General features: G+C 43.5%; 1 protein-coding gene and 1 long non-coding RNA gene across 8 annotated transcripts in view; one reads left to right on the top strand and one right to left on the bottom strand.

The window, feature by feature from the left end:
* ntm (neurotrimin) overlaps positions 1 to 27,029 on the top strand; it is a 297,117-nt gene that overhangs the window by 208,786 nt on the left and 61,302 nt on the right. The window lies entirely within an intron of this gene.
* Positions 1,902 to 3,834, bottom strand: LOC111855763 (uncharacterized). Its single transcript, XR_002840960.2, has 3 exons — positions 3,587 to 3,834; positions 3,426 to 3,484; positions 1,902 to 2,398 (listed from the first exon to the last, which is right to left on the bottom strand). It is a non-coding gene; the product is annotated as an uncharacterized lncRNA (long non-coding RNA).

Genomic DNA, 27,029 nt, shown 5'->3' with positions numbered 1-27,029 from the left:
TAAAATTCTCTGTGCATTGGAACTGAAGACAAATGTCTTCTGTCTGAATGAATTAAGTATATGTTCATATATCCTCTTTGTTCCTGTGCATTTATACATACGTAAAGGACATACTGTGATATATTTGTCCTTTTTCAGAGACGATTCTAGCAAAGCATCTCTGTTTGCCAGTTTGCTACTTCCGTGTGGCCCATTTGAGCAAACAAGTGGAGAAAAGGAGCCTGATCTATCTGTGAGAGATCTTAGGCACAGTCCGTGTGGGGGAGGACCTCATAGAGCTTTTGATGATATGCCTACATACTTGTATGGGCTGGAAGGGTTAAGTTTGGCATGGATGGGGTGGTTTGGGGCTCAGTGGGTTTAGACACTGTGTCCATGATCAGCAGGTTGCCAGTTCAAGTCCGGTGGTCAGTAGAATGATTTTGCTGCTGGGCCCTTGGGGGGGAGACCCCTAACCCCAATTGCCCCAGGGATTGGCTGACCCTGCTTTCTCAATTGTGTTTTTTTTTTTTTTTTGGTTGGGCGATATGTGGCTCAGTGAGTTAGAACGCTGTGCCTGTAATCTGCAGGTCATCAGTTCAAATCCCTGTAGATCCTTTTGTGATGTACCTGTGTTCCCGTGTGGGCTGGAACACATGGCCAGACACCGGTGTCCTTGTAGAGCTGTCTGCGTTCCTTCATTTGGGACTCAGCAGCCGCAGGCATGCCTGCTGTCACAGTGGGGGTCCCACATGGAGCCTGGGAATACTTGTCCTCTGGTGCTATGTGTTTATGGGCTGGCTAATGGCTCGGCAGAGTATTATTATTAGTATTATTATTAGTATTATTATTATTACGGTAGAGGGTTCTGTTTACAGCTTCACTCTTGCACGTGCCTTGTGGACCGGGCCATTGTCACCTGGTGGATGGGCCTTCTGGCAGATTGCAGGGGAGGAACTGCTGCGTCATGAAGCACTAATGAGGGGTCAGGACGATGTCGCCTCAGCCATGCCCTCTAGCAGCAGACAGGCTGCATTTGGGAGATAATTATGAAATTGCAGGAGCGTTCCACTCTCGGGACCCGGATGTTCAGAGTAGCAGATCTCCTCTGGCGCAGGGGGAGCAGGCAGGACACGGGATAAAGGACGCCCTGGCCGTAACGTATCGCATTTCCCCAGATTTTCCGAAGTCAGACAGGCGCATTACCCACAGTCCTCAGTCCCCCCCCCTTCACTCACTTAATTTCCTTCACTGAAGACCGCCCCCCCCTTTCTTAAAGGGGAACCTCTCCTTTTAAAAACCCCATGACATGTCACTCTCCATGTCCTTTGATGAAGACGTTTCCCCTCCCCTTTCTTAAAGGGGAACCTCTCCTTTTAAAAACCCCATGACATGTCACTCTCCATGTCCTTTGATGAAGACGTTTCCCCTCCCCTTTCTTAAAGGGGAACCTCTCCTTTTAAAGAGCTCATGACATGTCACTCCCCATGTCCTTTGATGAAGACGTTTCCCCTCCCCTTTCTTAAAGGGGAACCTCTCCTTTTAAAGACTCCATGACATGTCACTCCCCATGTCCTTTGATGAAGACGTTTCCCCTCCCCTTTCTTAAAGGGGAACCTCTCCTTTTAAAGACTCCATGACATGTCACTCCCCATGTCCTTTGATGAAGACGTTTCCCCTCCCCTTTCTTAAAGGGGAACCTCTCCTTTTAAAAACCCCATGATATGTCACTAGAGATGCATTGATTTAAATTTTCTTGGCCAATTCCAGTAAGTGTGACCTGCCAATGCAGATTTTGCCGATTCATTTTCTTTCTAAGAACTGTAACTGATAGTGTATACAAACAAAAATCAACTTTCCTTCAATGGAAAATTTTATTTTCATAATAAAAGAAACTGATAAACTTTAAAATTTCCCCCAAACTGGAATACAAATAACTATTAACTGAAAATGAGTTGCTGTACACCCAACTTAATCTGACATATTTTACTTTACCAAACAAGCGCCAGGTGCAAAAGATTTAAATAATAAAACAAATCCCTGTTACTTGTATTTTTTCCTAGTATGTTTAAATTCACCAGATCACACAACATTAAGGGGCTTAAAGTAAAACATTTCACTCTGTCATAGGAAAAATCCTTAGCTAGCTTTGAATTTTAATGATTATTCCTTTTCAAGATTGTCCAGTATATGTGTGTCAGTATGGCATGGTGGTGCAATGGTTAGCACTGTCCCCTGGGACCTGGGTTCAAGTCTCTGGCATGGCTTCATGTGGGTGGAGTTTGCATGTTCGACCCTTATTGTAGTGGAGTTTCCTCCCACAGTCCAAAAACATGCTGAGGCTAGTTGGAGTTGCCATGTTGCCTGTAGGTGCCCCATCCTGGGTTGTTCCATGTCTTGTGCCCAGACCCCCATGACTCTGAATAGGATGAGAAAATGGATGTTTAAAGTTTACCTCTGATGTTTCACCGCGTTTTCATGGTGGTTCCCCACGGCTTACTTTTTACGTGTGTTGCAAATCACAAGCTTTGTGTCGTCTTCACTCACAGTGACGACCTTCCAGGCTAACGACATGTTAGCGGTTAGCGGGTGGCTGAGAGTGTGCATGCGGCTATAAGGCTATTACCTGTGCTGCTGTGCATATGACGTATGGCGCATGAGTAACATGGACCAGTTCGGTATCGGAAATGCATAAGACTAACTGGCCGGTCTCCGTTCCGGGCCAAGCGTGCTGAAAATCGGCCGATCCCTGTCCCTGGCCGGTGCTCTACATGTCACTGCCCATGTCCTATTATGAAGACGTTGCCCCTCCCCTTTTGTAAAGAGGAACATCTCCTAATAAGGACCCCGTGACATATCACTCCCCGTGTCCTTTGATTAAGACGTTTCCCCTCTCCTTTCTTAAAGGAGAATGCCTTCTTTTAAAAGCCCCAGTGACACATTAGTGCCCATGCTTACTGAAGAAGATATCATGCCCCCCGCTGGGGTGGCACTGGTGCTTTGCTAAGTTGGCGTCCCCTCAGGAGATGGTGCCCTAGGGAATTACCCATCATCCCCTTGCCTCCGCACTGAATGTTACCCATGGCTGTTCATTCGTGTATGTCCCCCTGAACCACTGAGATGATTTACAAGAGGGATGCATAATAATATGATTACTGCCTGCAGTTCAAGAAGTTCAGTTTTTATTCCTAGCGATTGGGTTGTGGAGCAGAGATGAATCTGTAGACTTAGATTAGGGCTGCCTGTCATACAGTATATCGATTCCAACTTTTACATAACCTTTCAATATGTATGTACTGTCGGTGATATTCCTACATGGGTCTTACATTATGTATATATATTTTAAAATTTGTGCATGAACACTGTGGAAGCCTCATAACAGCTGCTGCAGGCAACTCAAAAATGTTCACTTGTGACTGCAGGCTGTAGATCATTCTCTGGCTTACTGTCTCCGCGCTTCTAATGTTCAGCTACATGCCGGCTCCACTTGTCAGAAACATCAGGGCTAGACGACACAATGGGAAAAAAATGCTTAAATGTAGTTAAATATAATCCATACGATTCAGATATAACTGTGCAGGCATTACTTGTAAGTATGGCTACTTACCATCCGTTTTTGGAGAGTATGACACGTATACTGGCACAGTTGCACGTATGAAGCTTGTTTTACTGCGAAGAGTCCAGTGAACCTCCTACAGTAGTAATTGTACTTGGCCTACAAAATGGGGTCTATATAGCCGCTGTAGTATGAGAGAGCACATGGAAATCTAAGCCTGTGTATCTCCGTCTGTTGCTGTGCCAAGGCTGGCGGGGGCCTCGGACGGCGAAGCTGCTACTGGCAAACTCAGCAGGGCATTTACGGTGAGTGACACACCGTGGAAAATTACTATGGTGATCGGTTACGAGGACCTAAATAGCTTTCTTGAGTGGTGGACCCTTGGACTCTCTCCCAAGTGCTGACATCTTTTGAAGTCTCGCAGAGGCAGGGAAGATTAGTTTTGACAATCCGCTGTATGTATGAGACTTGAGCGACTCTCTGTTACAGGCCCCCAGAGGCTGAAGGAAAACATACATCCTGGATGAGCGATGGAAGAACGCTGTGCTGTTACCTTCTGATAAAGGTGTCTTATTTTTTTGGCTAATATCGTAAGAGGCCTGTGGATCCCTCCCAGGTCTGCAGCACGATCGACACTGTGTCAATTAGAATCCTGATTTATTAGAAGCGGCATGACTTTCGAATGTGGGAGTGTAGTGTTTATGTAAAAGTGCCCGTTTGTGTAGTGATTGTTGACTGAGCATTTATGGTTATGAGCCTGTCTGCATTTCAGCAGCTCTGGAGTGGAGCTTCCTGAACTTTAATTACCTATTATCATTCTCTCTGATAGTTTCTGAGATTTCGGTTTTATCGGTTCCCATTATGTATTCTCCCGCAATTTGTTACGTCGGTCATGTAATGGCATAATGACAAATACTTAATTACATGTAATTATACATTAATCACTAAGTAATCCCCTGAATCAAACATTTTGCAGATCTAATTGCACTTCTTGCAGCCGTTGTAGGAGATTCAGCTTCATTTCAGAAGCGTTTCTGTGCATGAAGTTGTCGTTAATGTCGTACGAACGAGCAGAGGAGGTGCATGCCTTTGCTCACTTTTCTCATTTTTTATTTGTGGATTTAGACGTCAAGCACGTGTAAATTCTTGTTAGTGTTTGCGCTCGTTGCCTTACTTATGCAACTGTCGGCTCGCACAAAGTCCTCTGATGTACCCAATGCATTTTTAAAAAGGCGCTTTGATCGTTCCAGAATACGCACATCAACAGAGGAATAAAAACAAGTTCAACGCAGCAAAGAAAAACACTTTGACGGCAGGATATTGTGGGTAGCTGATGTAAATTTCAGTTTCAAGCAATCAAGAGAGTCTCAAACAGCGGATAAATTCACATGCAGAATTGCTGGCCCATACTGTATGTAGCGGCCATCTTGTTCCATCTTCATTGAGTTTGAAATACCTACCTTTACTGTTCATTTTGTTCCACTCAATTGGCTAAACCCTGAAAAAATCTCTTGATTAAATCTTGAAAATCTTAAAAATATTCAACACAGTGAAAAAACTCCATCCTCTTTTTTTTATACCATCTCAAAAAACATATTTGAGTTGAAGCCTACTTTTGAATTAGAATTCTTCAGATGTCTGTGGCCTGATGTTGCTTAAACAAAACATGGGTTGCACAATGTTTTGAGGCCTGTGCGGGAGTGCCTGGCGGTCGTGTTATTAAGATAACGTTCCCGAATTCTGAGAGAATGCTGAGAACGTTCTAGTAATATACAGTATGTGCTGGAAGTCCTTGCCATTTGTAATCTCATTAATGCAGTCAGCCATGAAAGAAATGGGATTCTTCTCCCTCGAAAAAGACATGGTTAGAGCGATATCCATGGCGGGTTTATTTATTGCTTTTAAAAATTAATTTCTAAATACGCACTTCAAATGAAAAATAGCGAGCTAGACTTGAGTGGTTTGCGTAATAGTCTTCAGGACGCGTGTGTATTTTGTTTGATAGTTGAAAAATGAGACACGGATGGCCATGTGCCATATTTGCAGATTTTGCAGCAGATTAAAATGCCTCCGGATGAGGCTGTCTGTCAATATTTGCCTGACTGAGTCCTACAAAGTTTGAGCATGTAATGATCAGGTGACGTAGAACAGAAGAGGAGAAAGGGGGAACGTTTGGTTTCATCTCCTGGTTGATGTTTTTGATCTTTTTTTTTGGTGATTTTTGATGAATTATGTTGGCCCGTTCCTGGGCTAAGCTACATCTCCAAAGCTGTTGGGACTTTCTCTGCAGCATCCGTATCTGTGTTGCTAGAATATTCCACGTTATTCTGCAGCAACTGGCCAACGTTTGGAGCTGTAGCGCACAGGGGGCTGGTCGCTCTTTAAAAGTTTTTTGACATAAATGCAGGTTGAGCAAGACGTAGGGAGCAGTCTGTAGGATCGATGGGATCCACTTGAGGATTCTCTTTCACCTCTTGTTCTTACTGCCCCGAAAAATTTATGAGGCATACTTTATTGAATTTTCAGTGTTGGGGAGAGTACTGCTAATGTCAATGCTGGGCTATCAATCTGATGCAGTGAAATTTGAGTTGGTTGTTGTAATGCATGCAGCTTTATGTGCGGTTCCCTGTTCATTAGTTACACAAGGGGAGGAAAGTGTTCCGGCAGGTAGGCCAAACAAGACAAGACGCCAACACTCTACCCCTCGGTCCCGACTCGATGTCAGCCAGGGAGGGCTTACAAAGGATGTCCAGATCAACTGTCATACCCTGGCAGTTACATAATCACCACCGCGACATTTTAATTTGGCTTATACCGCTGCAACAGTGAGCAAATGTCGCACAGATGAATGCGTCTCCCGACAAAGAGATACCAACACTGTGGAGCCGCATTTGGTTGGAATTAAAAGCAGCGTGAAATATTCCCCATGATATCTCCGAATGTGAGCAGATAAAGGGTTTTTTTTTCATCGTCCATCGACTAAGCGGGATGCGCAAGCTCAATGCCGCGGCCTTTGTGAGCGTGATTGATGCCGAACGCGTCGATACAGAGCACGTGCAATTGTAATCGTCTGCAACAATTGCTAACACCATTGATCAAACAAGCTGCGTACCCCAGTGTTCGTACAGCAACGCTTACTTATTACTGTGTTGCTACTCCCAAAGTCTTTATTGTAAAGGTGTGTTTTTCATGTTTCTCTGAGCCGTTTCTTGTAGCTGGGATTGACCTTGAGCCTGAATTCAAGTCATTCATGTTTGTAATACCTACATACTGCTTGGGGATTATCATTTCTCATCCTGACCTCTGTAATGTGATGGTTGTATCTCAATGAATGTATACAGTATATAGCCACAGAAAAGATTAAGAGACCGTAGCACAGTTTTTTGTTTCATTCATTTCTCAATTTATGGGTGTGTGTCTGTGAATAATATGTATTTTTCTGCAAACTGCGGTCTGGCTCTTCGCTGATTCTCATTAATGAAGGGCTTCTTACTTGATTTCTGGGACCTAAGTCCTGCTTCCTGTCCTAGCAGTGCACTCCAAGGTCACTTGATGTCGTCCTTCGATTTATGAGAAACTGTCGGATAAGTTAACAGTCATCTCTGGCATTAGAATGTGGCTTTCGCCCCTTTACCTGGCTGGTTTCTGGTCGTTCCCAGTGTCTCCTGCTTCACCTTATTTTTGTGTACTGCTGTAATTTTGAACCTGAAAGCATTTTGCTGCTCAGTGTAGCCTTCCGCTTAAACCATGCTTAAACCATGATCTAAAAATGCAGATTTGTTTGAAAATATAGAACGGTCTCTGTTTTCCGCAGCTGTATATAAAAATCGACCCAGGGACCCTCGATTTCATGGCATTGAGCTCCAAGCAACTGTACCATTTATGCAAAGCAAATGTTAGCATAATGAAGTTAGGTAAGTGCAACATAAAGCGAAGCTAACTTCTGCTTGCCTGACCTTCCCAGAGAGCATGGGATAGAAACCCCACCATGTTCCACAATAGCTATCTCATGCACAGGGTTGCACTTACCCCCGGAACCTATCCCAGGTATCAGAGGGCACACAGCAGGGGTACACCCTGGACGGATGCCAGTTCAGCACAGGGATCTCACACACAATAACACACTGAAGGCAGTTTAGAGTATTCTTGGCCACATGATTTTAGACTGTGGGAGTGATAAGAGGAAATCTGTTGAACCTGCAGCAGCATCTACAGTACAGGGGCGGGGCCACAGGGGCTCTGGCCCAAGCTGAAATCTGATTGGCCCCCAGAGTGCCTCCTCCCCTGTTAATCACCAATTCAAAACATTTCATTGGCTGGTGATACGGTTAGCGCCTATGTATGAAATATGGCTCCTCTTATGTCCCTCCTACCCCACCTTAAAAAATCCTAGAATTGCCTCCGGGGGCGTGGAGAGTAACATGCAAACTCCACACACGTAGATGGGTGTAGGATCTGAACAACCACCCCTGGAGCTAACCCTTAGGCCACCATGTCCGTACAGAATAAATATTTTATTTTATCTTTGAGGCAGAAAAGAAAGAGTCGTGCTATTCTAGCCTCACATTTAAAGTTATTTTCAGGAGCTTCGGTGAGGTTGCGGTCTGCTTAAACACAAAGGGAACCGACACGGTGAACTCGTTCATCGCCAGGTGGCACTCGTTCATCGCCAGGTGGCACTCGTTCATCGCCAGGTGAAGTCGTTCATTGCCAGGTGGCACTTGTTCATCGCCAGGTGGCACTCGTTCATCGCCAGGTGAATTCGTTCATCGCCAGGCGTTAGTCTTTTGTCAATAATGACAGTATGCCAAGCATATAGTGTAATTGCCCTAGAATCATTCTCGTACATGTATGGTCTCACACCATCGGCCGCCAAAGCTTTGTCAGGAACATGCTAGTAAAGACATTAATGAAAATGCGTCAGAGTCACTAACTAGTTGCTGTATGTTTGTAGTCAAGTATTCTGCATAGTGCAGCACTGACACAACATTGCTCTTTCCTCATTTTTTGATCTCTACACTCTATATTTTAAGCTTAAGAAAGATGCGGAACAGCTGAGAGTGATGACATCGGCCTGGGCAGTCACCTGACCTTAACCCCATCCGTGTGGATATGGGCTGAAATGGATAGAAAGGTCAAGCGTTCCCAGCCTGTTGGCGCATATCCTTTGTCTCCAGCTGCGTCGGAGTGAACTTTCAGAAAGAAAAGTACCTTTAATTAATAGAATGCCTAGGGTTTGTTCCGCTATAATCACCGTAAATCACCGGATAATCACTGGCTATTTTGTGGAGTCTAAGATTTAGCCTGATTTTCAATTACATAGGTGGCGTTTGTCATTTGCTTAATGTTTCCGTTAATTAATTGCCATTCACAATTTTTCTTTGGTATGCGGCTTTGATAGTGCTTAAACTTTAATCGAACCCTAGAAACTCTTCTTGCAGTGTGAAGCTATACATGGAATTTAAACTATAAGAACCAGGATAGCTTTACCTCGATCTGGTGACCTCCTCCAGTGTGTTTTACTGCAGAAGGGACCGTTAATGCTTATCAACCTCATGAACATTACCCCCGGAGCCGATGTAAGCGCGCGGTGCCATGCTGATGACCTCAGCTGTGCATGCAGGAGCTCCGGAGGAAAACAACCAGACTAATTAAGGCACCCCAATGTAATTCTTGTAATTGGGAGTTGAGAGGAAAGCTATCCGGAAAGCTCAGCACTTGTGCAATAATCCCTCAGATAGCCGACGAACATCCCAAGCGAGCCCCGCTTCTCATGGAGCCATTGTGCAGATGATAACTTTGCACATAGTGAACTCATCTGAGCGCTGCAATAATTTATAATGCAATAATGCGGCGGCGTGGCGGGGAGTCTGCTGCGTGACCTGCCGCCTCCTGCCAATTGCTGCGGCTGCTATTAGCCGGTGTCGCCGTGGGAATATATCGGTGCCATTTTTAACGCCTCGCCATGCTGGCTCTTTAGTGGATCCCACTCACAGCACGCGCTGCCTCTATCTCGAACAGGAAGCACAAACTCTTCCCAGAATCATATTAAGCAAGGGTCACTTTTTTTTCTTTTTGAAATATGTTTTCTGCTTTGCCCCACTTTCTGTAATCTCCTCTTCTCTGATACGCTGTCTGCAGGTTGTCAAGGAGACCTTAAAGGCAAATGAGCGCATGCTCCCCGAGCAACCCCACAGTGATGCTCGCAGCCACTAGGGGGTGCTTGTGAAAAGTGAGGTGGGGGCGGGTCAGAACTGGTGATGATGTAGTGGTGATGTAAGCTCCCATATTCCCTGACAAAACATTTGCCAACTGCACACAGAAGACATGGATCCCCCCCCCCCCCCACCACCCAAGGCATCCACATTGAGACAGACACTCTGTAACTTATCTTTAAACCTGTGTGTTTTTTACATCGTCTCAGCATTTCAAGTAATGGTTCCATGTATCTCACCCCTGGGCAGGGGTGCTGGGCACTGAAGGATTGATTGCATGCATGCCAAGCTTAATTTTCAACTGTCTCATTGGCTTGGCAACATGCCAAGCAGGCCTGTATTTAAAAAAATCCCAGAATTACTAGTTTGGCTGTTGTACAGCTGACAACCAACCTGTATATGTCAAAATGGAAAACATTAGTATTCAAAAGTACCTCATTATCCAAAATAATCCATCTCTCCGTCCATCCATTTTTCTGTACTGTTTATCTGTTATAGAGGTTTGGTTAGCCAGGATCCTATCCCAGGATGCACTGGTCACACTGAGCAGGATGCCTGTCCATCACAGGGCACACGCTCTCAGCTAAACACAGTGGTAAACTCACCACTTTGGGGACCTGGAGAAATTCTTGTAACCCCAGATTATCTTGGATAAATTTCAGTTTAGTTATGGGCGTCTGACTTCCATCATCAGGAACGGTTCATAGCATCAGGGTCACGCTGATCTGGAGAGCAGGGAGTAAGCCGAGGGGAACCGGTGTGCCTTTAGGGGGCGCTCATGCACAAATGCACACCTGCACCTGTTCATGGTGCACGCAGAGGAAGCCATGCAAACAAGGGAGAACATGCACAATCCATACAGACTGTGTTAGCATTCGATGTCAACACTGAGGGGTGAGCTGACAGTGCTGGCTAGTTTCATTATAGCCAGTAATTACTGCATGCTGCCGAATACAGTTGTATTTCATTACCACGCCACCATAATACAGCAGTTGGCTTTTTAAATGGACACAAATTATGTTACTGAATTAGCAGGGATGGCTCAGCTGAGAATATATGTGCCAAGTGGTGTCCACAGTATTATACAAGTTCATAAGTTTGCTGTTCAGATCCCATTGTGATATTAATCCTGCAATTAGTTTGAATGATCTTAAAAGAAAACATTGCCAGCATCTAAGCTATATATAAATAGATGATGGTTTCACTGTTAATTGCTCAAATTCGTTTTCCACTTGAAAATTGAAATATTCAAACCTAGTCTTTAGAGTTTGATTTGAGCGAGATTTATAACGATATTGTACAGTTGTGAGGAGGCTGTTAATACAATCAGAATTATACATGGACTGAAGTGATTTTATATGAGGAATGGTCCAATATACCACATAACTGCTGTGCAGGTCTCAACAGCAGATAGTAAGAGTGTTTAGTTGAGATTATTTGATATTGAAGTTGGTAACACATATTACTAGTATATTGGGGTGCACATATTTTTTAATATCATTTACCTAAATTGTATAAATTATTTGTTCAATAAAGACACGGTACAATATTTTGTGTTTCGTGTGTTAAATGTGTCTTGATTATTATGAGTTAGATGAGGTTAAGTGACATTCCAATGGGTTCACAAACTTTTCCTCACAACTGCATATTATCTGCAGTGGAATAAAAATTAAATTTCATTTAATTGAATTTAATGGAACCCCCCGTGGCACAGTGTCAGGTTTATGACGAGTGCATTCCAGAGTCGTTTAGCATGCCAACTGGTGTTAATTCGAGGAGTGATTATGTCTCCGTGTTTCGCGGATCGACACCGAATCGTGGATGTCACTCATTCCTCGGCTAATTGGCTACTAAGACAGGCCAAAAGCAGAAGTGCGAGGGGAGCAGAATGGATGTTTAGAACAGGAACGCCTCTGCGACCTCGACACCGTGCCACATACATTATGAGTTTGCGCAGCAGATGTGCGTATTGACAGCCACTATTCATTCTGCCACTTTTAAATGTTAGCCACAAATTGCTTGTGAACAAGTTAGTTTATTTATTTAACGCAGATCTGTATCGCTGTGCCGAATTGGCCATTTCTCGAGCGAGACAGAAGATTTCACAAGATGGATATGCTTCAGGGTTGCCACCGGTCTCGTGCCAGAACGTTGGAAAGTATATGGAGCTGCATGCCACGAGGACAAAAACGATTAGCATTATGATGTTTTTTTTTGACAGGGGTGACAGTTTAAGTCCCATGGTTGAAAGTGTTTCCACTCAAGTTGGGTAAGACAAAAGAGGACCGTTGTAGCCACATAAAAAACGAATGACAGTTATGGAAAGCAACAAGCTCCTGCAGCCGTCTTTTATAACACTTGAAATCCTGTCAGTTACTGTTGGAGGCGGTTATCTCCTTTGCCTCTTTGTATTTCACAGGACCTTATCACTTCCTGTGTGACGAGTCCAATATGTTCAGTCTTTTTAATTTCAAGCTTATTAGCGGGGGATAAAGCGGACTGCAAAAATTAAAGGGTAAAATTAGCATTTGTAGACATGATCCTCTGTGAAATTAAACAGAGCAGGGGCAGCTGAAACCGTCTGGAAGAATCATCTTTATGCAGTTCATCATGGCTCTGTTTACTTGTTTACTTCAGATATGATGAAATCTCTCAACTGAGGTTCATAATACCTCATGCTAGTTTCCTGTTGAAGGAACCAAAAAGCAAATATGAATCACATTGCTTTTTTTCACATCATTCTTCTTCCGTCGGGCCATGGTTGCTGATGGGGGTGGGGGGGGGGATTTGGGCGAGGCTTTCCAGTTGGAAACGGAGCGCCGTGAAATCTCCCGGCCGCGTGTTTAACGGAAGCGCCGCCGGGAGCCAACTCCTGAGGGAGGAGAGGGCGAATCAACACGCCATTCAGCCGGCGATGATGTGGCCGTATAATTAAAGAAACCGCCGCATTCCCTGATTGCTGCGTTGACAGCTGCGCGCCCGCTGCCTCGTGTGATTACAGTGAAACAAAATCACCATGCAGGAATGTCCAGCGATAAGAGATAGGCGGCAGATAATGGCAATTTATTAATGACAAACCGGCAGAGCACCTTGGACATGTCACAGGAGGGGATTGTGTGCAATGGTATCGCATTTTCAGCTAGGTGGTCTGTCAGTCAATTAGACAATCAATCAATCAGTCTATCTATCTGTCTATCTATGTAAGTGGATGGAGGGATGGATGGATGAATAGACAGATGGACAAACAGGCAGACAGACAGACAGATAGATAGATAGATAGATAGATAGATAGATAGAGAGGTGACTTGTCTGAATGACAATATTCAGATAAAATCCTCGTGAAGATGACGTGCATTGTCATAGACTAACTGTCACACTCTGGTTTTTATGGCCAATCTTAGCTGTTCTTTCTCAACACTCGCGTTCGATCACGGCTTCGGCAAACATATTTCAATGACAGCGAGAGCTGTCAGATAGACTCGGCACACCTCGGAGTACTAGTGTGATAGGAGAAGGGAAAACAGCACAAATACCCCCTAAAAAACAACGGTTGGCATGTATTACGTAATAATACTGTTTTTCATTTGCATTTGGTTACAGCTGAAGGTGCCTTAGAGCCTTTCGCAGCCAAAACACCAGACCCGAGGTGGTCTTTAAATGTAGTAAGTCGCCTTACAGCTGGACGGCACATTGGCTCAGTGGGTGACCCTGTCCTGTCACACCTTCGCCAGTCGCTGGTTCAGTGTCCCACACTGTGTGTGCTTGTTCTTTGTATGTTTGCGTTTTACAAAAACATTCATTTAGAAGAAGTTGTGTCTCTAAATGTCCCAGAGTGTACAGTCGTGTATATGAGAGAATTCCCTATGATGGCCTGACGCCCTATTCTAGGTGTCCCTGGGTTCATGCCTTGGCTCAATCAGATCAATTTCCATCTGGGTTGGTGAGGTATCTGCCTTATTTTCTCACCAGGAGAGCCAGTGACTCTCCAGTTACTCAGGCTAAAGAAAACATGCGAATACATATCCCCTACATCTTCCCGGATGGTGTGCGGGATGCTGTCCTTGTGATTGTGAGCTTGCTGGTTCTCATCCCTCAGTTGGCTGAGTAGTATTTGCGGTTAAGCCCCTGAGCAAGACCCTTAACCCCAATTGCTCCAGGCACTGTCTGACCCTGCTTCCTCAAAATGTCGCTTTGGATGAAATCTTCTACTAAATAAATAAAATGCAAATGTGTCTCCTTGTGCTTCCAGCAATAGGGTCCAGGCTCACTGTAACCCTGTTACAGTAAAGAAAAAGGATGGATTCTTAAATTTTCAGTAAACCTATGCAAAATGTCAGAAGGTAGTAAATTTTCTGTACAAAAGTCATTTTCTGTTCCTTGTGTCATTGCTTTAGGTTTTCAGCCACACCATATTGCTTTATTTCTTTGCAGGACTGCATTACACCAGTAAAGGTATATCTAATCATAAGACATCTGACACCATCATCGATAATCCGAGAACGGTGATGGGGGGGCATATACGCATATACGCATCAGAAGATCACTCCTTGCAGCTGTGAATCCTTTGTGCACCGGCCCACAGAACAGTGGGGGGTACGGTTGCCACCCATTCTGTTATGGTACCACCCTGTTATGAAAAATGAAATGCATGTCCCATAGTGTTCGAAGAACAAACATCATCTCTCCTGTATTTCCATACACATTATACCCCCCCGTACAGCAAATGGTATCACCGATACCCCCCATCCCTGTGGGCCATTGTACTGGTCCCTCTAGATTTTGCATGATGTAAACCTTCAGAAGAAACACAACTGTTTATATATCTTTTTCAAGCTTAAAAAAAAGCATATCAATACTATGATTGGCTACTTCTCCGAAAAGCAAATCTCCTATCAGACAGCTCATTGACAATGATTGATAAATGCTTCAAGACTTATGTCAACCTCAAGAGGCATAGCACTTATACATAGTTGCCTTGGTTACCCCCTTAGTTAGCCTATCCCTTAATTATCACGTGACCTCAATCCCCTCAGCGCATGTCCCGCCCTGCACCACCTTACCTCTTCATACTTCCTCATGGGTTGTCACAAACCCACCCACTCATCAATCTGTTGCCCACTGCTGTTACTGTTATCTTAAGCCTATACTGTATGTTTCCTATGCATACAAAATCTTCCGCATTAGCACAGTCTATCATATTGCAGTACATGATTTAATAGCATGGCTTCTTCCTTTTGCGGCAAACATCTTCAAGTTAGCTCTGATCTCCCTTCACGGAACTCCTGCGCCTCTCTAACACCTCAGCCAGTTATTCTTGTCTCAACAGACCCCAAAGTAGCAACAGGTTTCCTGTTGTCTCCATCTTGCTACTTCACTTGCCCCAATACGACCCGGCCACCTGTGACTTAGAGGACCTTTCTGAAAACAGCACATGCATGTACACACATTTATCTTCATATCTAGGGCTTAAAACATTAACAGCAATCCCATAATGCCTCGTCTCTGTCCCACAGCAATTTGTCTTCCACGATGGAAAGTAAACTTGGGAATATGCCGTATTTAAAGTCGCCGTTTAAGGATGCATCTTGCGTGCAAAGAGAATATAATCCAGAGTTTGAGACTCTTCATCGGGCCGTCGTGTTGTTTTTACGTTGTGTCGATTGGTGTTTTGGGCACTCTGTGGCTGCGCAGGTTTGGCTGAAGTCACTGTGATTGGAAGGTTGCTGATTCAATGCCAGACTTGGCAGTGTGATTTCATCATTGTGCCCCAGAGTGAGACCTGCAACCCCCAACTGCATCTGACCCTGCTTTCTCAAAAACATACCTCACTTTGCATGAAGGCTTCAGCTGAATAAATAAAATTTGGACATCATTTAGGAACAGTGCATGGGTTTGTGATGTAGCCAGACCGCTATGGCCCTGCATCGGATCGAAGGCTTATCGCACACATGCAAACGAGTCTCTTTCTGAGCCATGGAAAGGGTGCTGCCTTTGTGCTGGAGTGACTCACGATTGCCTCGTCGCCTCCCCTTTCTGAATTGCATTATGGCGAGAGCTTAACCACAGTACGTGCTCGACAGGCCTGCGAAGCACTTAGAAACCCATAGGCCAGAAATAGCATGACTGCTGATTTGTAGCGCAAAGTGCACCTAAGAAGGAACGAGAAATAATTCAGTATCAAGACTCTACCCTGTCTTATCCATAGGTTGTTTATGAATATACAAAATTGCCTGTTAGCGTAGCCAGTGGTTGCATGTGCCTCCTTTCACCAATAGAGGGCGATGCCAGCACTTTTTTATTGTTTCAGTGAAGTGGTTGGCATACATCAAATAGCTGACCATAATTACTCATTTTTGAAAGGCTAAACGTGTGTCAAAAGGCCTTGGAGTCTGTTTTGCCAGAACACATGTTCAAGTAACAATAAAGAGAAAAATAAAAGAACCGTGTTTCTATAAGGATTTGTAAAGCTATGCACTGAGAGATACAGTATCAGGATTTCATTATGCATGACCACTGTTTTTTTTCTTTTTAGCTTTCCAGGAAAAATTGTAACAAGGTTGTTCAAATTACGCTGTGTCAGAAAGATCTGGTTGCAGGAAATGGGCAAAAAAACAGGTATTTTGTTGCATTATGTGCATTAAGGCATTGCAAGCACAACAACGAGCTCAGCCAATCAATAAATACGCATATGCATTCATGCACCCATTCATGCACCCATGCACCCACATCTGCACAAACACACAAGCGTGCACATTCTTACCAGACACATCATATTAACTGAATTTGATTCAAATTGTTAATTAATTGATTGTTAATTCAAAATTCAATTATCAGAAAGGGCCGCAGAACAAATCGGTTGGATTCTACAGTTGATTCTGTGTAGTCGCTGGCTTTGATAATAAAGCCATTATCAGAGAAAGAGTAAAAAAACTCAGCCTATTTTTCCTTTCTCTTCCATCTGACAAAAAGGGCAGTAATGTCCCAGTCTCTTCTCCAATCCATCTATCACTGTACTTAATCAGTGGCTTGAAATGTAGTTTGAAATCAAGGTTTCCTCTATCCGTTTTACTTTGCTCGCTTGGAATTTTTTTTCCCACCACCGTCAGCTGGGATTGGGGAATGAGTCTGTCCTCCAGACTATAGATGAGGGCTGTGCACACCCAGGTCACTGGGGAAGGCACCACGTTCCCATCCGGAGCACGGAAAGTCACGATGGGGGGCTTATGGCCAGCGTTATGTTCCGCACCATCCTCTTCCTTGGGAAATAAGATGAGCGAGGACACTGCCTTGGCCCATAAATTACTTATTTCTTTTAGCGGGGCATCCGGAAATTGAGGTGACTCCATGTTTTCCCTCACCCTGTCCACGGGGCTTTGACAGGGGTGGAGCACCTGGGCGAGAGGCAGAACAGCGCCCCTCTGGGTCAGAGGCAGTTATTGGCGTCCGATGCTGTATTCTTAATTGGTGAGTCTTCTCTGTGGTCACGAGGTCATCGGAGCCCTTTGAATACCTGCGTTATGTTACCACAGGTGATACCTTGGGATCAGGAGGAAACTCAGTCTGATAATACTTTACTATACAGTGCAGGGCTGAGTACAGGGGCGGGGACTTAGGGGCACTGGCTGCCGCTGAAAGCTGATTGGCCCCTGGAGTGACCCCTCCCCTTTCACTCACAGATTAAAAGCTTCTTATACTCCCCACCTTAAAAATTCCTAGAATCACCCCTGATGCACTGTGGTACAAATTCCTGCATGTTAAGCCTATATTAGAACAACAAGAATGGCAAATTCACATTTTCAATAAACAGCAGTTTTCAATTGACTGTATATTCTGCTGTATACCGATGCCACTGTTTGTCTGTGGCCACTGAATGCTGGAATATACCTGTGTAATTATATGAATTATAAATATATAAAAGATACAAATCATGTGCTCTGCATAGCTAGTTATGTTTTTTTAGATATATCTTGATGTTATTTCGATGTATCGTGACATCTGCATTCATGGAAATAAAAAATAAACAGCTAGCATGTGTAGGTAGTATGGAGGAGTGGTATATATTAACAGTGCATATACTATTAATAATTCAAGTTGTCACCTTCACTTGGTTTTGCCAGTGTTTCTCTCTTCCTTAGAACAACAGAAAGAGCCTCATCTTCAGCACCTGGTGCTCGTTAGACGCCTCACTGTAAAGAACGACAGTGCCCCCACCTTGATTTTCAAAGACCAATTTAAACCGCGTGCGGCATTATCAAAACTGGCGGCCGGCGTGATTCCTGGACATTCCTGACTACAGTCACCTGGGCAACAAGCGTGAGCAGTAATGAGCTTTAGGGCTGCCTGCTCGGATAATTAAATTGCATCCATTGCAAATCCAGTCCTTTTATTTCTGTTCTCCTGTTTTCTTATGGATTGCATGTTACTGATTAATTAGTCCGAACTGTATTCTAATGGAGTGGCTATGATTGCAAATGAAGTATCAATACCAGGCATTGAGGTGAAGTTTAAGATTAGGAATTCCTGCAGGCGAGACATAGGACTGCCAGAGCTCACGTTTTGGAATGAATAGCAATTATTGCTGCAGAAGACCCTTATGATTCTGCATCCACTGAGTCTGCACACTTCAGTCGTAATCCTGTTTAAAGCTTTCACTGAACAATTACGCCATAGTCTGATGCACTTTCTTAATACCTATTTCATCTTCCCTGTTCTCTCCTCCATCGTCTTCTTGCCGATTAGAAGACAGTAGGGTGAGACAAATTCTTGGAAGGTCACAGAGCAAGCAGAGACTGTAATATAAAATATACTAGGGGGGGGAAAAAGAGAAAGACGACACAGGCCATTCATAAAAGGAATGCTACACTTGCATCTCAAAGCCATTTAACGTGTCTTTACCGACGCTGGAAATAGTTATGTGTGTTTATGCACAGCAGCCGGATATATGGATATAATTTAACGCACGATTTCCATGCTGGCCTCAATTAACAGAGGAGCGGATGTGTCACAGCGGTATCAGAGTTTATGGGACCTTGTAACCAGCCTCTTGGGCAAAGCATGCACCCTGTGTCCTAATGCTGAGCGGTATGACTGTGTCTCTTAAGATTAGCAAATGCTAAAGGTTAGCAAATACTTCCTATGAGAGATGCAGCTCTCATTCCCCGTCGTTGTCACATGAGGCCTGATCGCTCCACAGTTCTGTCTGGCTCCATTCTGAGAGTTAGGGTTAGGGTTAGGGTTACCCTAACCCTAACCCCAAATGCTAGTTTTACCTGCCCGCCATGGCCACCCCTTTGAGCCCTTACCCAACATTCATATTAATATCCAGGTTCTACTGCTACTGACACAAATATAAAATGGCCATTTATCACAACAAGGCTTCCATCCTAACCTTTGAGAGGCTGGGGGTAGTTAGTCTACATCACCGGCTTAACGAGTACCATTTATCTCAGTGAATCATTCCTTGACTGCGTGGCGTCTCAGTGATAATGAAACCTCAGCGCTCCCTAATTGAAGCAATATCATATTTCTAAAATGCACCGGAATATCGCTTTAAAAAATAATGTGTCATGCACGAAAAATGGTCTCCATCCTAAATTATACCTCAAATTTTAAATCACCTTTTATTATAAATTATCATTATAAATTTTCTGGAGTGTACTAATGAGATTTTCTTAATATATAACCTTGTCTTCTAACACAACCTCCTCGCAAGGTATGATTTTGAGGCATTTACTTGAATTCCCTGAATATCTGTATAACTGTACAGATGTTTCAATTTAAAATTCTGAAAAAAGACGACCCCCCCACAGGACAATGCTTGTGGAGTTTAAACATCTGGCTGGGTTTTCTCAAGGTATCCCCACCCATCTGGTGGAGGTATTGATGCTGCGAGGACATGTCCGTCACAGCGGAGACTGACGCTCACCCTGACAGGTGGACAGGGAAAGGAGGAGAATGATTTATTGGAGGATGCAGACGCGCTCTAACTCTTACCAGGGTATTCTCAGCCCAATCTCCTGTTTATTCACCTTGATCTTTCCATTTATTTGGAAGGGGGACCATTTGCTGAGCTTGCCACACTTCTTGCTGGGTATCAAACACCATCCCCGATATATATGAGACATTTCCCCATTCTGGCAGACAGAAACCCCCAGGAACCCAGTCCTTAATACCTTTTAGTAGGACTGCTGTGCAGAAATTCAAAAGGCTCTGTATCCGCAGACATTATTTCAGCTGGCCGGTGGCGTAATCTGCATGACTGGGCAGGGAAGGTTTTGGCAGCTCTGGAAAAAGCCAGACCTTACCGAATGCAGAAGAGGGAAAATGTTTTTTTTTATGCACTGATTATATTTGAACAGTTCCACAAGCTGTAGAAAAAAGGGTGCAGCGAAAGATATTCATTATTTATTGATTACGGATCTGTAATGAACTGTGCGTCTTCACACAGCTGTAATTGTTTACTGGTCCACACATTTCAGTTTCAACACCAGTAGTGAAGAACAACAACAAAAATAATTATAGTGATAATCCTACCTCCCCACCCCTGGAACCCTGGGCATAATAAACAATTAGAAAATGGATAGACAATATCAACAACAATAACAACGATAATAATAATAATAATAATAATAATAATAATCCAGTGCTTCAGAGGCTGGAATTGCAGGAAGTGAATCCTGCTTAAGTGCTTCCCGTGTTCCAGATTTCCTACAAGGCTGTGTGTAATTGGTGAAAAGCTTCCCATAGCGTGTCTGTCACAATAGAGAATTCTTTTTGCTTCATGGCAACGGCAGTCCTCTGGCAAGAGGGGGGGCTTGTTTCTGTGGCATTGGCTTCTCATCACGGCGCCTCTGAAGCAGCGTGTCATTGCCCCCACAGTCCATTGTGCTGAACCACGTTACCCTAACTGTGCATGATGTCATACAGTCTATATATAACTACGTCTCTGTATTGTGAGAATTGTTCACATTTTTGCTTTTAAATTGAAAAGATGAATTATTTAATTAGGTAATGTATATATTGTGAATTTAACATTTGAGATCAGAGTGCCTCACACTCTAGAAAGTTCTCTTAACAGGGAAAATATCTGTGCCCTGATACCAATATTAGTTTATGAGATCGGGGTCGTTTAACGTGACGTTTAACGACCCCAATGCTGATAAGTCATTAGTACCCGGGTGAGAGTCAGCATTGTACCCCTGAGCAAGGCACGTAACCTGAATCGCTTTAATAAAATCTTCCTTATTAATGCATAATTTGTGCACTACATGTTTTCCTTTGAGAAAACCATCTCTTAGGCATCTAAACACAATATAAGCCCACACTGTGCAGAATTTCAGAAAATCTTTAGCTCTAAAAGGCGAATACTGGCACAGCCTCGAGTTGCATCCTATTGCACCAGGGCCTTTAGTGACTGGATTACCCACATTCCCAGACATAACTTATTTATTAAGGTTCTTACAGTTACCGTTTAATTTTAGGTGCTTGAATTCTTCGATGCATGAGTATTGAGTGAAAATGCACAGACCCACCAAGTTATGAAAAATGTACAAATATATAAACCTATAAAACTTGTTACAAGTAAAGATTTCAACCATTTTCATGTGTCCATTTAAAAGAAGAACCTATTGAGCAAACAATAATCTTATCAAAAATTGCATTCTCTTGTATGTTGATTTCTTCTTTGCCAATGTCAGAGTGAAATAAACAAAGACATGCATTTTTTTGTGCATTTGTGCAAACTTTGGGAGCTTTTGTTGTATTATGTAAAATAAGGAAAGAAAATCATTCCATATACACACTTGTTTTCTGAGCGTTAAAAATCACGGGCCTGTTTTGTTGGAGGATTAAGGTCCGTGGCTGGGATGAGCTGCAGAATTATGGGCTTGAAAGTGACCCACTTGACCTTTACAGCAAAACTGGTGGTGTTAATCTAGCAGCCTGAGTTTGGTGCTGATTGAGGGTCTGCGTGACTCAAACAAGCACTCTCAGCGTGAGATTAACACTGTCGATATCCAGGCCCTTTCTGTTAGTTTAACCGGACGATCAGGCCGCAAGTGCTCCGTAGCAACGCCATAATTTGGCGCAAGGATGATTATTCATTGATAATGGATGGCAGATTTAAAATTTGGTCATATTTAACGCTTCCAGCGTTGGGAGATCCGAGCTGTGAATAAAGGAGTGGGGAGAAGGTTCTGTGTGTCTTTTACACGCTCTGAAGGAGACTCACCACCTTTTCCCATGGCTATTCATCAGTCCAGGCACACGTCTATAAAACAAAGTAGCTGCTGAAGGACATGGCGGAAGAATAGAGAAGCGGATTAAAGTGCGATAATGTGGCATAAAATCGCGCCACTCCACTCGACACCGTCAGGCGGCATCAAAACACTCTGCCTACGAAGAGAGTGGTCTGTAGATTTATCACTGATGATTCAATGAAAGGAAAAAAACGGGTCCATGAACTGTGTCGATTTCTTGATGCACTTAATGGACCCTGATTGTCCAGCATCTGGAAAACAGAAATAAGGAGAATGTTCGCCTGACGATACATTCATTTATTTTTTTTAACCTAAAGGTACACTGAGGCCATACATGAGCGGGTTGGCACTGTGTGTCCATGACCAGATGGTCATAAGTTTGAATCCCCTGTCTGGCAGAGTAGCAAATGACTGTTGGACCTTTGAGCAAGACCCTGAACCCTGCTTCCCATTGATGTTCCTACCCCATTGTGGAATAGGTTCTTCCTTTCTTCCTCCATCCCCCCCTTGTATGTTGCCATGACAATCATCATATATTCTAATTAACCACAGCAGCACAAACTAACTAAATAACAGAGAATAATAAACAATGCACAAGTTTGGTGAATCATATGCTTGCTGTATGCTTGTATTACAGGAAGGGTTTTGTTGAGCGGCTGTGCCTGCGAAGCATACAATTTGTACTCTGACAAGTATTCAGCACTCAGCGAAACCCTTCAGTGACTCTACATCTTGACACCACATTGCGCGTTCCATGTGTCATTCTGCTCTCGCTGTGAAGGACACACTGCATTGGAGATGCATTATTTAATTCTTTTCTCCAGTGCCTTGCCGGCAAGTGTTATCAATTAATTTATTTAAAGGAGGAAATAAAAAGTCAAGACTAAGTAGATGCTTCTAATATTTTGAGCTAAATATTTTTCCGCAAGATATATACAGTAACAGGCAAAAGTTTGGACTCACCTACCCATAGAAAGGTTTATCTGTACTGTTCTCTAGAGTTTAAAATAAAGACATCAAAATTATAAAATAACATCTATGCAATTATGCACTGACCAAAGAAGTATTAAAAACCTTTATTCAAAGTTTTTTAATTGTTTTTTTTTTTGCTCCTTTATTCAGCTAGACATTCTACTGGAACAAGTAAGGCTAAGTATTTTGCTAAAGGATACTACTGACTCAAAAAAAACTTTTAACGTGACTGAAAAAAACTTCTGGAGTCCATCTCTAGCTACCATCCTACTCCCATGCATTTTAACGTGTTTCCTGATCATGGCAGATAACGGAATATTCCGTCCATTTTAAATGGCCGACATGCTGTTAAGCTGGAGCGAGGCCCAGGATGCGCGGAGCACAAGGCAGGGGAGTCCTCGCCTCAGCCCGCCATCACCGGGCACGCGTTCACACAGGGACCCCAGCATAGTGCTTCCTGCCACTGAGCCACAGCGCCACCTGCTGGAAATGATTATTCCTTTAAAATAGATGCACCACTTCCAGTATATCTTACCCAGAATATTGAAAGAAAAGAATTTAGCCGTAACTCTGCCGAAACTTCCATTATGTTCAGCGATGTATTTATAACAAAGTTCGACCATAATATGTTCATGGATGTACTTTTTTCCCCTAAGCAGGCTAGCTGGCTAACCTTGTCTTGAAGTAACCTAAATAATTGCCATAACCCTAGAACAATGACAGACCTCTCTCTGCAACCAATTAGAGTTTGTCATCCCTTGGCGTGCAGCCGGGTTTGATGGCTTGGGCACGGTGCGAGGCGGGGGCAGTCAAGCTTGGAGCCAGGTCAGAGCCAGCCCCGGCCCAACATGGGCAGCCTGTGATCGATGAAGAGGAAACCATAGCTGTTATTTATAGGCACGCAAGGCGATTAGACCCAACCAGCCGATTACCCATTTTCCATGTCCTGTTGCCTGTTGCTCAGTGCCATTCAAAGGACAACAGAAATTTTTTAAAAATTCTCACCTGCATAACTGTGTAACTGCAGGATTTGTTCCTGTCTTTTTTGTCTTTCCTCTGTTCTCTCTTTTCCATAATGGCCTTTGGAAATAAGTGCTTATTTATTAACTCCTTTTATCGTACACCTAGAGGCTCTGCATAAATCCTTGTGATTTATTTCCTCATCTTATATCCTATTGTAATACACAGTCACAATAAATGTTAGTAGATGTTTGTGTCTCTGCAGCATGTTTCTTAATTTTTCTAGATTTATAATTACACGTTCGTGAATTGCAATTTTCTTTGTTTTTACAGTTTTTTCCATTGATGACTTTGGCTTTCCAATGTCAGTGAAGAATATGAAAAACAATCCTGACTAATCCTGACAATCAAAGCAAAGCCTGGGAGAGCTCCCGTTTCGAGAAACTGAACCCATTTTGACTGTTGGATGTCTCTAATGGGTAACCTGGCTCATTGGACCATTTCGGATTTTACTGAGTACCAATTTGGCCATGACACCTCTTCACCAGAGTGGGTGGATGACTTTGGAATTCTAATGGGTATTGTTTGCAAAGGGCACCTTCGTTTGCGTCCGTGTCCTTAAAAAGAAGAAGACATTTTTTTTTTGGGACGAGATAAGAGCCCGGAGCGTAACTGCAGATCAGTGAAAATATATTACAGACAGGGCTGGTCACAGCTCATCTTTGGCTGGGCAAATCCGAAGCGATTCATTAACAGTTGATTAATTGCGCGATCGCTTTCCGCTAATTTCCATCTCTTCGACTTTATCCGGTTTAAGTGTTAACGAGGTGACTTTCATGCTTTCATTATGTGTAATTAATAACACAATTACTCGTTTTTTTTCCTCGCGTAAACAGATGTCGCTACATGTTATGGTTTAAACTTTTATAGAAATGGAGGAGAATTATTCTACAGGTCAGTTTATGAAACTTTATGCCAGCCAGCACAGGGCACAGGGGTGGGATGCCAGCGGATTCAACCAATTGCGGCGTGCATACATACATACCACAGGAAACTCAGAGATGCCAATTTAGCTTAACTGTTTCTGGACTGTAGAAGGAAACTGGTTTAACACAAGAAGAATATGCAGGTGCACAAAGAGCAGAGAAGGATTAGAACCCCCAACCCTACACGTGTGAGACATCAGTGCTCAGTTGATTAGTTATAAAGACGAACAATTCTAGAATTTTTTAAGATGAAAGCACAAGAAGCACCATAATTCATACAGAGGAACCAACCTTGTCATTAGCCAATGATATGTTTTGAATCAGTGAGTGACAGGAGAAGGGGCACCCCAGAGGCCAATCAATTTTCATCTGGGGTTAGTTCCCATATGGCCCCGCCCTTGTATACAACCCTGGTTATAAACTAATACAGTAAACATTCCATTATCTGACCTTCTTCCGAAGCAAAAAAAAAATTAAAATACAACATCAAATACACATCAAATATTTTTGTACTGTTACAAAAAAATCCCACAAAATGTCAATTACAGGCACTGTTGAACTGCCAGATAGAAATTTTGGAATGCCAGAATGAATGTCTTTGGGGTAATTTTATGATCCTCTCCTAATGATGATTCTGAACCACATCGTTGCCCATGCACTCACAAGGATGGAGACGCCGGAGGGGGCTGATTGACAGGGATGCTACAGTGATATTTATCACGGTGTTTGGGTGTTACGGGGACGCGTTTTTGCGACCAGCGCGCCGGGGACAGCGTCCTTGCTGTTCGGCGTGTGCTGATGCGCAGCCTCGAGGCCCAGAGCAGCCCGCCACTGAGACTCGTGTTTTATTCATGCGTCGGAACAGCTGGAAAGCTCTGAATAATAAATCGGAAAAACTTATTAGTAAAATAGAACAGTTGGCAGACTACGGGTTAGACGCGAAGAGGCACTGATTTGTCGACAGTTAACAAGGCGGTAACAACGCCTACTAGCCCCCCTCCCCCCCCCACCCACCCACCCAGCAGCCCTAATAAGTGGCAGAGCCTCCTGAAACCTTTCATGTATAACCTATGAAAGCTTCCTCATGAGGCATCCGCAGAAAAGGCGATCCGCTACTTTAGGAATTTTTTATTTTCTTTCGGTTGTCTTACTGAGCCTGAATATCAGAAGGGGTTTGCTGGGGACAGACTTCCTCCGCTCAGGTTTTCGATCGAGATGCTCGAATGGTCACAGTAGATTCCCGGTGGCATTAGACCAGGGGTCTCCAACTCAAATTACCTGGGGGCCAAGGGGGAAAAGGAGCTGTTTTTATGAGCAGAAACAGAAATGAGAGGGAAAATTTTTTATATCTATATTCTGCTAATCCGTAAGAAAACCAAGTCTGTGCAGATCACTTAAATGAAAAATAACGAACTGGGAAAGGAAAGATCAACCCGTGGGCCAGATTTAATGATGAATTAAAAACGTGTAACAGGCTGCACAAGAGCCACAGATCCAGCCGGTGGGCTGGTAGCCTGAGACCTCTGGAAGAGACTGTAGAGTGGAGCTGTAGATTGGGTGAAGCATTAGCATGTGGTTGCTGTCAGTGAGACCTTTGTTCATATCTTAGAGGCTAAGAACCTTCTCATCAGTTCTTTAACCCATGCTTTTCCCAGACACCTGCTGGAGTTGGCCAAGATCCCATTCTTTCTGGGTTTGATCTAAGCACAGGTGTCGGCTATTGCTGCCAACGTGCTAAAGGTGGAAACTCAAAAACTGATTCGTCAGTCGATTACCGGCCTACTATTGTTTAGTTAGACACTTGGAACCAAACCGATGTGCCTGTGTTTGTCCCTGTCCCTTTAGACACTAGATACCCTCTTCTGTCTGTTTGGAGAGGGACACTGTCAGGAAGCCACTACAAAAACATTTTTTTTGGACGACTCTCTGACTTCTAAGCAAGATTTGCATTTTATGCACAAATGTATCCTATTTTCCTGGCCAGGACTTATAAAGGTTAGAGTAGTATTCAATATTTTGTAATTGATAAATACAGTTCAGAACCCGAGGTTCTGTAGACTGTACTATATTATCTTGTGAACAAGGAAAGAGATGGAGTGCAGTG

Source organism: Paramormyrops kingsleyae, chromosome 6 (genome assembly GCF_048594095.1).
Source record: "Paramormyrops kingsleyae isolate MSU_618 chromosome 6, PKINGS_0.4, whole genome shotgun sequence".
NCBI classification, from domain to species: Eukaryota; Metazoa; Chordata; class Actinopteri; order Osteoglossiformes; family Mormyridae; genus Paramormyrops; species Paramormyrops kingsleyae.
The sequence above is the reverse complement of the archived record's forward strand: the minus strand, read 5'-3'. Positions and strand labels throughout refer to the sequence as shown.